Here is a 12,364-nt window from a genome sequence, read left to right as displayed (position 1 = left end):
CTCAAGAATAAGTTGAGGGATATTAAGAAGGGCAAGGACGAGGATATTCAATCATAATTCTTGAGGATTACTAAGATCAAGAATGATCTACTATCAATTGGGGAAGTCATTCCTGACAGGGAACTTACTCTCACCACCCTTGGAGGACTCCCACCTTAATGGTATGTATTTAGAACCATCGTCCTCAACAATGATCGAATTACAGGGTTTGAAGAATTGATGTCGATATGCATTCAAGAAGAAACAAGAATGGTGGAGAAATAAATTCATTATAATGGAAGTAACCCCACTGCAATCTTCGTTCATGCCAAAAGGAGAAATAATCCAGGGTCTAAAGGTCATTTCCATGGAAATCCTAGTTCTAAGGGGGGAAGGAAGGACAAGTGCATTGTTTGAAATAAGTTTGACTAGTATGCAAGGGAGTGTCCAAATAGAAGGGACACATAGCATGATGATGATCACAATAATTCTAGGGGCAACTTCAAAAATAACAATAAAAGGAATGACAGGTCTAATGGCAAAGGAAAAAGGAATGCAGGACATCAAGGAATTGGTCAACCCTCCAAGAAATCAAGGAACTCCAGGTGTGAAGAATCAAATGTTTTTAACAATAAGAAAAAAGAGTACTATGTTATGTCGGCCCTCTCCATTGCCTCTCCTCCGGACACTTTGGGAAATTGGCTAATTGATAGTGGTACCTCAAGGCACTTCAACAGATACAAGGAAGTAATCTCTAATCTGATAGAAAAGGAGACAAACTTGGAGATCATGCTTGAATTAAGGTAACACTATTCAATTGAATCAAGGTAACACTATTCATTTGCAAGAAGTATTATATGTACCTAATCTCAAGAAGAACCTGGTGTCCATTTCAGCCATGGAGGAAAAAGGATTCAAGGTGGCATTGATCGATGGAAAGGTACATGTTTGGAAAATAAATTTTAAAGATGATTTTACTCTTAGGTTCAGGGTTTACACTTTGTATCAATTCGGAGGAAGTCCAATGGGAGTCATGTCTTGCGACACATCTCTACAATATGAACTATGGCACCAGAGGTTTTCCCATCTTCATTATAAGACCCTACCCGATGTGAGACAGATGGTGACAAGTATGCTTGAGTTCAATGTAGAACATGAAGGTGTATGTTTGGTATGTGCCAAAGGAAAACTTACAAGGGGATCATTCCCCTCAATTAATAGCAAAACCATAGATATATTGCAATTGATCCAATCCTACATATCTGGTATGATGCCCATAAACTCTTTGGGAGGATACTTATATTATCTCACCTTTACTAATAATTATTCTCGCAAGACCTAGATCTACTTCTTGGGGAAGAAGGATGAAGTGTTCACCTGGTTCTAACACTTCAAAGCCTTGATCAAAAACCAATGCAAGAATAAAATCAAAATATTGATGAAAGATAATGGGACCGAGTATGGATCTAATGAATTCCAATATTATTGCAGAGAAGTTGGCATTAAGAGGTAGACTACAATTCCATACACTCCTAGGCAGAATGGTGTGGCTGAAAGGAATAATCGCTCTACTATAGAAGCAGTTCGTGATATGCTTCATGATTAAGGCCTTTCGAAGTTCCTATGTATTGAAACTGCAAATACCACCATGTATGTTCAAAACCGATGCACTCATCAAGCATTGGATTCCAAGACTCTCAAACAAAATTTCACTCGTAAGAAACCCGATGTCTCTCACTTTATAATTTTTGGAAGTTTCTTATATTTTCATTTTCCAAAAGAGAAAAGAAGCAAACTGGCTGCATATGGGAAGAAAGGAATCTTTGTTTGATCCAAAAATGGATCCTGGATAAACCTCTAAGTCTAAAAGACTTCATATAAGAGGTAAAAGGTGCCAAATGGCACACATCCTTTGTAAATCAGAGGAAAATTAAAGTCGCATGCTGCTCTCAGAAATAGTCTCATTGCAGAGACCCCTTCATTCTGAATCAAACGCAACTTGAATGGGCGAAAACGGACTTCAGATGAAGAAGTTATCACAGGAAGAAGTTTCCCTTTATCCTTTGAAAAAGGGGCAAATTCCATTAAAAATGGCCTAAAAGGCTATTTGAGGAAATTGCATCAGAGAGGGCAAAGGTGGAGGATCATGGAGATAAATGCTTTTACAAGCAAACCTTAATAAGGCAGCAGACCAATTGATGGTGCAGAACAGGGGCTTGTTATATATATATATATATATATATATATATATATATATATATATATATATATATATATATATATATAGATAGATATATATATATATATATATACATATATATATACATATATATATATATATATATAGATATATATAGATATATCTATATGTATATATATATATATATATATATGTATATATATATATATATATATATATATATATATATATATATATATATATATATATATATACATATAGATATATATATATATATATATATATATCGCATCACAATAATATAAAGGGTGGATAGCAAGCTTGAAGCACAAGTGACATGCGATTACAATCTCCGCTTTATCGCATCAGAGAAAATCCAGCGGAGTGGATTGGACCGTTAGGCCTCAAGCAATTGCAATATGCGATCACTGCGATATCACATCGCAACATTCCATTGAACGTTGAATGGACCCCAATAATATAAAGGGCAGATAGCAAGCTTGAAGCACAAGTGACATGCGATTACGATCTCCGCTTTATCGCATCAGAGAAAATCCAGCAGAGTGGACTGGACCGTTAGGCCTCAAGAAATTGCAATATGTGATCACCGCGATATCACATCGTAACATTCCATTGAACGTTGAATGGACCCCGAGCCGTTTACATATGCGACATGCGATGTGGGTGATATGTGATATGTGATTGCGATCGACGATATGTTATCGCATCGCAGTGTGCAATGGGAGATGGCCATGACTCGTATCCAATGCGCAAAGCAATTGTGATATGCGATGGGGATGCGCAGACCCGAAAGGATTTATGAATGTAGTTAAATGCCACTTGAGATTTCGCCTTCAGCGTTTTGGGTGGATTTCTTCATATTTCCCATATATTCCATTATTTGGGGTTTTGTTCGGGTTTGGCCGTGGGCCAAAGTGACTTGCGATAGCAATTATGGACAAACCCAATAAGATTATGGATGTGATTTCATAACATTTGAATTCCAGCTAAATGGCCAAAGATGTGTTTTTCATGAGTTTCTTTGTGTATTGCATTATGTGTCCATTTCTGTAGAGGAAGGCAAAACGGCCAGTTTTCCTGTACGCCAGTCCCTTTTCATTGGAAACCACCATCACACCTATGTGTTATGAAGCTCAGAAAGCCACAGAGGCAAAAGAGAATGATTATGCATAGAGAAAACAGTTGTGGTAGCCACAGAGCCAGAAGACTGCCTCAAAGAAGCCAGAGAGCTCAATTGATGGGCAAGGAGACAACAGGTTGAGGGAACAACGAGCAAGAGATGAGCACACAGAGAACCTTTGGAGTCACTCGGAGGTTGAGTAAAACGCTAGAGAGCTCAATTGACAGCAACGTATTGTTGCTGAAGGTTGCTAAAGTTGCTTGGAGGTAAATCACTCACGGAGGTATGTAGAGGCCGATAGAAAGGGCTCAAAGAAGCCAGAGCAGAGAGCCATGAGCCATAACTAGAGCCAAAGAGCCAGAGCCAGAGCCAGAGTGAGAGTCAAGAGCCAGAACTGGAGCCAGAGCAAAAGAGCCAAAGCCAGAGTTAGAGCCGAGAGCCAGAGCCAGAGCCAAGAGCCAAAGCCAGAGCCAGAGCCAGAAAGCCAAGAGATTCAGAGCCAGGGATGATATGGAAAAGTAAGCTCATTGTGTCCTGTGTAAACCGATGGAGTTGAGTCAAAGACTTGTAAAAGAACTGTTGCCGTAATCCCAAAGAGCCTAGTTGAGTTGACTAGAGCTCACAGAGATGTAGCCCAAGAGTTGTGGGTGAACTCCTAATTAATTTGTTGTCTTATGTGTTTGTTTTTACTTGCTGCATTATTTACTGTTCTTTGTATTTAAAATATCAGCATAAGCAATAGTAATTACAGCACTTAACAGTAAAAAATAAACAAGCATACACCTATTTCGAGCACATTTTAAATCTGCATTGGTTAATCAATAAGACTTGGGAAAATTTGAAGCTTTGAAAGTGGGAGAGGTTCTTGTAAGTTAGTCAAGAAGCCTAAGTGCCCCATTTTCAGATCAGGTGGTATTAGAGCCTAAGTTTGATTAACCCCACCTTCAAGGAAGGTTATATCAGAATGCTTGATTAACAAAGCAAAGACTGCTTGTCTGAAAGGTGTTTGAATAGCAAGAGGCTGATTGTGTGCTTGTTTTGCAGACTGACTATTTTATGAGTTTGCAGAGGTGAAGGGAAAGTTGTTGCTAGCTCAGTCCAGGAAGGACAAATAGGAAGAAGGGCTAAAGGCATTCTTCTATCCCAAGGACCTCAAGGCAGTCCTTAAAGCACAAGAGGTTTGTTGCAAGAGGTTGCTTAAATAAGCTCTTTACTTATCTTGTTGAAGTTTTTTTTGTTCATTGGCATAATGAAAACTTCTTCAAGTGTATCCTCAAATTCTTCCTTCTACATCACAAGACTCTTTGATGGAGACTTGAAGCAGGAATTGTCCACCATGATGGATATGGTGAGAGAAATGTATGAGGATGGAAGGAAGAGAAACATGCTTAGAAAGCAGTTGAATTCCATGAAGGAAGAGAAGTATTTTCTTGCTGACAGACTGCAGGAAATGGAGAGGAAACTTAATACCGCAAATATGAACCTGAAAAGGATGCATGAGTTGGATACATGGCTCTTTTTTGCCCAAGAAGCCTTAATCAAGTATCATCCTGAAGAAGAGGTAAACCATTCCAGTTTGTCTTCAAATTCCACTAAGGATTCTTATATTAGTTCTTTTGAAAAACATACTAAAGCCATAGGTTCCAAGCTAATGTCCAAGATGGTCTATGAAGGAAAGGGATTGAGTAGGCATGCACAAGGTATTGTTGAACCAATAATGGTTGAGGAAACGCATAAGTATTTGGGTCTTCGCTATGGATAGTCTTATGGAGAGAATTTCAAAGCTGCCATGAAGGCCATTCAAACAATCCCAAGAAGGAGTATCAGTTCATGTCCTCTACCTCAGAAGTGTGAAGGTTGTATTCAAGAGGAATGCAATGGCTTGAAACATCATTTCCAAGATGCAGGTGTTTAGAAGGACACACTTGAACAAGAGAGTTGGGGAGACTCTGATAGCCTTGAAGAGATTGATGGTGTTCCAAAGGGAGCTACCTCTTCACTCAATTCACCTCCTCATGGAGGCAATAAAGGTTAAAGAGGCAGGTATAAATCTGGTTCTAAAAATTTTCCTTTTGATGGTGCAAAGCATGATAAATTTCCACATATGTATGGGAAAAGAATTGCATGTTCCTTTTGTGGTTTGGATAATCGTGATGTTTCTATATGTTGGAAGAAAATGGCCACATATAGGAAGCAGAAGAAGGAAAAGAAGCAAGAAGCCCAAGGTCCATTGGATAAGGCAAATCATGTTGTCAAGAGGATGCACATGCAGTGCACTTACTGCCATAAGCAAGGGCATCTTGCTGAAAAATGTTGGAGTTTGAATCTAGCAATGCTTCCACAAAAGCTTATGAAAGTGGAAAGAGAAGATGGTAGGCATGGAAAGGAAGATTCCATGAGTGATGTGTCTCAAAATGATTCACATGTTGATGCTAATGTGCAGAAAAAGGTAGTACCTTTGAAAGGGATTGGTAAGAAATGGTTAGAGTTCTTATCTGATTGAGATTGCATGCCTATTGATGCATCTACATTATATTTCATTTCAGCTTTGAAAGTACAGTGTGCTTAAGTGAAAGTTGAAGGATTAAATGCATGCATGAGAATGAGATGCATAAAAAAAAGGATTTAAATTATTTCCTTATTTTTGAACATGTATGTGCAATTAACTTGCAGGGTTGATTGCTTTGACATGCATGTGATGCCATGTTGACTCGGAAGAAGCTAACTTGGTCTCCAAATGGAGATAATGATGAAGTGTTTCATCTTTTGAAAAAGAGTCCTAATGGTCCTTTTCTACATGCTTAACTTGAAGGGTCATTTGTTTAAAGGCAGGTTTTGTGGGCTTGTTGTCTAGTCCATCATTTGTATTCAGATAGAAGACATGGGGGTGTTCACAAGATGTGAAATCTATTTCTTGTGTTGAAGCAGGATTTGGTCCATCCAATTGTTGTTTGTATGCCTATTGTTGTTAATAGTTGTTATTGGCAACCTTTCAAATAGGTACAAATGAAAATCTTGTGGAGTAGATGTACTTCACATTTGTCTGAGCCACCTTGGATCAATGATCAAGGCAAAGAAGTTCATACCACCTTCTATGACCATTTCAGCAAAAGTTCTGCAGACAAGAAAGGAGGAAGGTAGTTCTTCCCAGGAAGACCTGCCCATCCAAGCAGGGAGGTGGTCAGAAACTATTGGTTCAGAGGCACTATGCAAAGGCGAGTGTAGGAAGGCTGAAAGAAGAGGGTGAGTCACTCTCGTTTACTGTTCAGATCAGTATATCAGTCTTTTGGAGACCAAAATTTCTCTTAGTGGGAAGGCGTGATCCAAAAATGGATCCTGGATAAACCTCTAAGTCTAAAAGACTTCATATAAGAGGTAAAAGGTGTCAATGGCACACATCCTTTGTAAATCAGAGGAAAATGAAAGTCGCAGGCTACTCTCAGAAATAGTCTCATTGCAGAGACCCTTTCATTCTAAGTCCAACGTAACCTGAATGGGAAAAAACGGACTTCAGACGAAGAAGTTATCGCAGGAATAAGTTTCCCTTTACCCTTTGAAAAAGGGGCAAATTCCATTAAAAATGGCCTAAAAGGCTATTTGAGGAAATCGCATCGTATAGGGAAAAGGTGGAGGATCATGGAGATAAATGCTTTTACAAGCAAACCTTAAATAAGACAGTGGACCAATAGACGGTACAGAACAGGGGCTTGTTATATCTATATATATATATATATATATATATATATATATATATATATATATATATATATATATATATATATATATATATATATATATATATATATATATATATATATATATATATATATAGATATATATCGCATCGCATCTCAATAATATAAAAGGCAGATAACAAGCCTAAAGCACAAGTGACATGCGATTGCAATCTCCGCTTTATCGCATCGGTGAAAAGCTAGTGGACTGGACTGGACCATTAGGCTTCAAGCGATTGCAATATGTGATTGCCACGATATCACATCGCAACGCTCCATTAAACGTTGAATGGACCCCGGGTCATTTACATATGCGACATGCGACGTGGGCGATATGTGATATGTGATTGCGATCGATGATATGTTATCGCATCACAGTGTGCATGGGAGATGACCATGACTCATATCCAATGCGCAAACCGATTGCGATATGCTATGGGGATGCATGGAACTGAAAGGATTTATGAATGTAGTTAAATGCCATTTGAGATCTAGACTTGAGCGTTTCGGGAGGATTTCTTTGTATTTCCCATATATTCCATTATTTGGGGTTTTGTTCGGGTCTGGCCGTGGGCCAAAGTGACTTGCGATAGCAATTATGGGAAAACCCAATAAGATTATGGACACGATTTCATAACATTTGAAGTCTGGCTAAACAGCCAAAGATGTGTTTTTCGCAAGTTTCTCTGTGTATTTCATTATGTGTCCATTTCTGCAGAGGAAGGCAAAATGACCAGTTTTCCTGTACGCTGGTCCCTTTTCATTGGAAACTTCCATCACACCTATGCGTTATAAAGCTCAGAAAGCCACAGAGGCGAAAGAGAATGATTATGCACAGAGAAAACAGCTGTGGTAGCCGCAGAGCCGGAAGACTGCCTCAAAGAAGCCAGAGAGCTCAATTGATGGGCAGGGAGAGAGAAAGCAGAGCAAACAACAAGCAAGAGCTAAGCACATAGAGAGTCTTTGGAGTCACTCGGAGGTTGGGTGAAAAGCCAAAGAGCTCAATTGACAATAGCGTATTGTTGTTGAAGGTTGCTGGAGTTTCTTGGAGGTTGAGCGACTCACAGAGGCATGTAGAGGCCGAGAGAAAGAGCTCAATGAAGCCAGAGCAGAGAGCCATGAGCCATAACCAGAGCTAAAGAGCCAGACCGAGAGCCGAGAGCCAGAATCGGAAGAAGAGCCAAAGAGCCAGAGCCAAAGTCAGAGCGTAGAGCCAGAGCCAGAGCCAAGAGCCAAGAGCCAGAGCCAGAGCCAGAGCCAGAAGGCCGAGAGCTTTAGAACCAAGGATAAGATGGAAAAGTAAGCCAATCATGTCCTGTGTAAACCGATGAAGTTGAGTCAAAGACTTGTAAAAGAACTGCTACCATAATCCCAGAGAGCCTAGTTGAGTTTACTAGAGCTCACGGAGATGTAGCCCAAGAGTTGTGGGTGAACTCCTAATTAATTTGTTGTCTTATGTGTTTGTTTTTACTTGCTGCGTTATTTATTGTTCTTTGTATTTAAAATATCAACATAAGCAACAATAATTACAACACTTAACAATAAAAAATAAACAAGCATACACCTATTTCAAGCACATTTTAATTCCACATTGGTTAATCAATAAGACTTGGGAAAATTTAAAGCTTTGAAAGTGGGAGAGGTTCTTGTAAGTTAGACAAGAAGCCTAAGTTCCCCATTTTCAGATCATTGTGGGCTATAGTGAAAATTCTAAGGGATATAGAATTTATGTGGTTGGTCAAAAGGAAGTTGAGATAAGTCATCGTGTCACCTTCAACGAACATACGTCCCTCATTAAGATCAACAACCTTCTTATCCTAAGGAAGGACAACGAAGCTGACAGTGGAAATTAGACAGAAAAGAAGATGAAACGATGCATGATGTTGAAAAACCTGGGGAGCCTATTGATCCTCCTCCTCATGACCCCTCCTCCTCCAAAAGGAGACCCTCATGGCTTAGGGAGACTCTCGAAGATGCTGAGAGACACATTGCACCAAAGGGGACTTTCTGTGAAAGTAAGAAGCCGAATAGGTATCAAAGATATTTGACCACCATGAGTACTATCATTCAAAATGATCCTTCATCATTCGAAGAAGTCGTGAAGCATCAAGTATGGAAGGATGCTATGAATGAAGAATACAAGTCAATTATGAAGAATGATATATGTCGTGTGGTCCCTAGACAATAGGACAAATCGGTTGTCACCTCTAAGTGGCTCTACAAAATCAAGCATGGAGCTGATGGAAGTGCATAAAAGTTCAAGGCTCACTTTGTTGCTTGAGGCTTCTCTGAAAAGGAAGGTGTAGATTATGATGAGATATTTTCACCTATTTCCCGATACACCACCATCCGCTCGATCATAGCCCTTTCTGCCTCGCAAGGATAGAACCTACATTAGATGGATGTCAAGACCGCTTTCTTTCATGGTTCAATCAAAGTGGAAATTTATGTGGAACAACCCGAGGGGTTTAAGGTTCATGATTAGGAATATCATGTATGCAGGTTTAAGAAATCTCTTTATGGATTGAAGCAAGCACCTCGAACTTGGTATGAGAGGATCAATAACTATCTGATGAAGTTGAGATTCACTAGAAGTGAAGTCGATCCAAACCTTTAATTTAAGGTTGGAAATGATAAACCTCTCATTTTGGTTCTTTGTGTGGACAACCTCTTTCTGACAGATGCAGAACCTCTCATTCACAAATGTAAGAGGGATTTGGCTTCTGAATTTGAGATGAAGGACCTAGGACTGATGCACTATTTTCTAGGGTTGGAGGTCTCACAAAAGCCAGGTGAAATTTTCATCTCTCAAAGGAAATAATGTTGTGAGGAAATTGGAAATATTTGGGATGGTGGACTGCAAGCCTCTAACTACTTCAATGGAACTTAACTTTAAGAAGTTTTGTGGTAGTGTTGTTGGACCTGAATTGGGAAATGCTTGAGTATCATCAACTCATAGGAGCACTGATGTTCTTGCTGAACTCCCGTCGAGACATATGTTTTGCAACTGACACATTGAGCCAATATATGGTAAAGCTTCATCATATACATTGGATTGGTGCCAAGAATCTTCTGAGATATATTCGGGGCACAATCACTCATGGAATGAGATACATTATCGGAGATGTGAGGTTGCATGGTTATTCTAATGTTGATTGGGTTAGAAGTGTGGTGGATCGCAAGAGAACGTTCAAATGTTGTTTTTTCTTTGGGTTTTGCGTCGATATCCTGGATGAGCGTGTTATATACCTAGGGGGGATAATATGGGGTACAAAGGGAGGTACCCAAGGGAATAATGTAATAATGGGATGGGTCATAGTAATAAAAAAGGTGGTTAACAGAGCAGGAAGCAGAAATTGTTTGCCTTGAGCATCGTTGAGGCTGAATACATAGCTGCTAGTATGGCCTCCTATAAAGTTTTCTAGTTGAGGAAGCTCTTTCGTGAGATGTTTGGACATGTCCTAGATACTATTGCGATCGTCTGCGACAACCAGTGTTGGATCTGATTATTAGAGAATCCCATGTTTCATGATCGCTCCAAGCATATTGATATCAGGTACCACTTTATCTGAGATATGGTACAATGAGGAGCAATAAGGGTCCATCACAATTGGACTGATGAGCAGGTCGTCGATATTCTGACAAAGCCTCTAGGGAAGGTCAAGTTATTTTCCTTTTGAGAACGACTTGGAGTCGTTGAGGGACCCTCTTATGAGGGTCCTATATGAGATGGAAATTGAGGTCTGGGAGCTCCGAAGGACTTGGGGTACTTCTTGAAGAAATGAGTAACCATAGGGTGAGTGGTTCATCCTTCCCCTAGTGGTTTGTTGTTTACAGGGTGAGCGGTTCAGCCTTCCCCTACGGTACCCCTTGGCAATGTGTAGGCAGGATGAGTGGTTCATCCTTTTCCTGCTGAGACGTCCTACCCATGCAGTCTGTGACTCATGGGAAATACCTCTCATCTATCCACTGAGTAGGGAAATAAGGATAGGGACCATAGTACTATCGATGGACGCATCATGTACTACCATGCTCCCTATGCTAGGATGACCGATATTGATCTAGGATCAATTGGAACTGACTTTGGGCAGTAATAGTGGTATGAGACACTCTCTTTTGATTGGAACTAACTTCGGGCTAGTAAGAGTGGTATGACACACTCTCCTTTGATTGGGATTGACTTTGGGTCAGTAGAGAATGGTATGATATATTCTCGATCATTTCTTCTTCTTCATAGTTCAGCAGAGTAGTGCATTTATGGAAGAGATAGTACAAATTGGCAGATGGATTAACAGATGGAGCTCTCCCTAGTTGAGAGGGAGTGTTAAAATTGGCATCTAGGGCCAAATCCATACGGGTCATCTTATTTATGACAGCTAGTATTTTTCTTGGATTCCTCTCTCCGAGAGGTGTAGGATTTATCTAAAGATCATCTGATTCTGATATGTACAAATGAAGTTATGAATTTATTTTGATTATGGTCAAATTATCAAGGTTGGCCAAAAATATTATGTAAGCTCATAAGCCCAACAGTCACATCTATTCATCCTCAACGTTCCATATAAATAGAAGGTAACTTAGCCTCATTTGGACACACTCTTCTTCACACTTCTCTATCTTTCTCCTCATTGATTGGGTACGAATTTTTGGGCCACTCTCTATCTACACGTCCGAAATTTCAGGAGGGTGAAATTTCGGGAGAGTGAAATTTCAGGAGGCCAAAATTTCAAGAGACTAAATTTCTGGACAATTTTACCAAGTGTTGACCAGCATGTGTTGACTAGCATTGACTACAGCTATGGATGACCACAGGTGGTTTGTTTGACCAGACATTGACTGGGATGAATTTGAATGTTTTGATGGCTATTTTATCTTAATGCTTGGAGGCTGAAGTTGATTGATTTGCTGAGGGTCAAATCTTCCATGTTGACCAATGTTGACTTTTCTAGTTAGGGCTCTTTTTCTACTGTTATGAATTATCAGATTTGTAAATTGTACTATCTCTCTCTGTTGAACTATTGATGACTAAAAGAAGATTTGATCAAGGGTTTCCCCACATTGGGTTTGTCCCTGGATGGTGCCACATCCTGTATCCTGTGTCTTGGCGTGTCTTCTACTGTTTATGTTTATGTTCTATCTGCATTTTACTATCATGTTCATCTGATTGCTAATCTGAATAATGATACTAAGATAATAAAGAAATTGAAGTAAAATTGCTCTAAATCATAGAACATACCATTGTTGCTTAAAATTAACAAGAGGGAAACTATTTGGTTTCATCTCCCAATGTCTCTTCATCTTCCAATTCCA

This window comes from Pinus tabuliformis, chromosome 7 (assembly GCF_031772625.1).
Source record: "Pinus tabuliformis cultivar Carrire ecotype Pingquan chromosome 7, CPIR1, whole genome shotgun sequence".
Taxonomy (NCBI): domain Eukaryota; kingdom Viridiplantae; phylum Streptophyta; class Pinopsida; order Pinales; family Pinaceae; genus Pinus; species Pinus tabuliformis.
The sequence above is the reverse complement of the archived record's forward strand: the minus strand, read 5'-3'. Positions refer to the sequence as shown.